We start from the raw sequence: 1,962 nt of genomic DNA, 5'->3' as shown, positions 1-1,962 counted from the left end.
ATTTACAGTTTTTACACTGTCTTAATATGGATGGGACTGCTTTTCTTTGTGGACCATTTGTAACCAAGCAAATACCCTAAGTAATACAAAGTGTTAAAGTACTGCCTAAAGACAAAAAAATTACATCCTAATTCTAGGTAGGAATGTGATTACTGTGTTATGTTTTTATAGTATACAATTATTTTCAGGGGTCACAGAGTCATAGATCACAGATTTAAATGAAATGCATAAATTTGTAGCAACGCTTTGTAGGTACAAAAAGACAAAAAAAACAAATAATGCACAAAGTTAATGTTTATTCCACCTTTCTGTCATATTTCTGGATCCTTCACCAGTGTTACATGAGGAAAAAGTAAAAACAAAACAAATGAAAAACTGAAATTAAAATCACTAATGTTATCAAGGAGGGAAGCAAATAATTTAAACGCTACCAGCCATCAGCAAGAGGACAGCAAGGAGAATGCTGGGAAAAGAAATGAGGTTGCTAGAAAACTATATTCAGACTCTCACCAGCAAATCACGCTCCTGCACGGAGTGGAACAGAAACAGGTGTTTTCCTGCCAAGGTAACAGAAATGCAAATTCTTTTTCAAATACTGTGGAAAAGCAAATGTGTGTACCATAGTAATTCTCACCAACTGTTACATTGCGGGCCAGGAACACCTCTGTAGGTTCTGAGGTGACAGATACTGTAATTTTTTGATTGAGATAGTGGACACACTAGCAAAAATGGAGGGAGGCGGATGAACACAGAGGTACAATACAAAGGGAAATGAGACTTCTCTTATATCTTAGCAAAATTTAGATATAATCAAACATCAGTGCAGTCCACTCTGTTTGGATGGGCTTTGGTACAGCTCCCAGTCTCGATCGGGTGAAGCAGTCCCTATGAGAATACTCAGGTGTCTTCTTAAACATCAAACCTATTTTTAGTGGTGGAACCGCTCTTTGTAGCTGTGTCTGTGTGGGACTGATAACCAATCACTATCTTTGGAGTAAGTACTAACCTTTCCGTGTATACCCTCCCAATGTGTGTGACTGTCTCTCTGTTTTCACATTCAGTCGTCCATATTACTATCTTATAACATTTAACTCTATCATTAACATCAGCTCCATATACATCTTCAATGTAGTCATTAAAAGATTTTCTAATAAGCACAGCAGTGTCTCTAGCCAAAAGCGATCGAGATCACTTCGTCTCTGCTGTTTGTTCAATGTAATTAGCCATATTCCTCCCCGTTTGTTCTTCTCATCTTCGCACATAGGCTCAATACCATCCTTAAAAGTCACAGCCAGGCATTAAATTACTACACAACTGGATATGGTTGTATAAAGCACAAAAGTCTTCAACAGTATCAAACTCAGAGATCAATCAAAGGTTTGCTTGCCAAGTTTTGCTTTTGTCATTTTGACAAAACCAGAGTGCCCACCTGTTCTGTTTGATATAGTTCTCTGGATTGGCAAAATCCTGATTAGATTCTGTTTTTGCCTCTTCCGCAGGTGGGGAATTAGTATTAGGGATGGTTTCCAGTTCCACAGTCGCCATCTTAGAATGATCTGACCTTATTTCTTATAGTCCTCCCAGAGAAGCCACCCCCGTCTCAACGTTGCTATATTTGGATTCTCAAATGGAACAATTTTTCAAGAGACTATGATTCTACACTCAGCCTGAATTTTCCATATGGAAATATGGATTTCTTTTATTATTTTATTGGTAAATTTTCTCATTCGTTTGATATTGAATCGATATAAAATTAGTTTGGTTTCCTTTATAGTCTTTTTTTTTACTTTTTAAAATTGTAGTTTAAATACATAATTTTCCAAATTCTGTATCTCCTTCCAAACACTGCCATGTACCCTACCAGCTATTTGTTAGATACAGTGCCCTTCTTTAATTGTTATATTTTCAGATACAAAATGCAACTTTCTCCCTCCATATTGGGTTTTGTGTAAAATATGCAAC

At 36.6% G+C, this 1,962-nt stretch overlaps 1 pseudogene; it reads right to left on the bottom strand.

Moving 5' to 3' along the window:
• Window positions 1-909: 909 nt before the first annotated feature.
• Window positions 910-1,545, bottom strand: LOC101834196 (annotated as a pseudogene).
• Window positions 1,546-1,962: the final 417 nt, after the last annotated feature.

This window comes from Mesocricetus auratus, unplaced genomic scaffold (assembly GCF_017639785.1).
Source record: "Mesocricetus auratus isolate SY011 unplaced genomic scaffold, BCM_Maur_2.0 Super-Scaffold_100676, whole genome shotgun sequence".
Lineage (NCBI taxonomy): Eukaryota > Metazoa > Chordata > Mammalia > Rodentia > Cricetidae > Mesocricetus > Mesocricetus auratus.
This window is presented reverse-complemented; position numbering and strand designations above follow the sequence as displayed.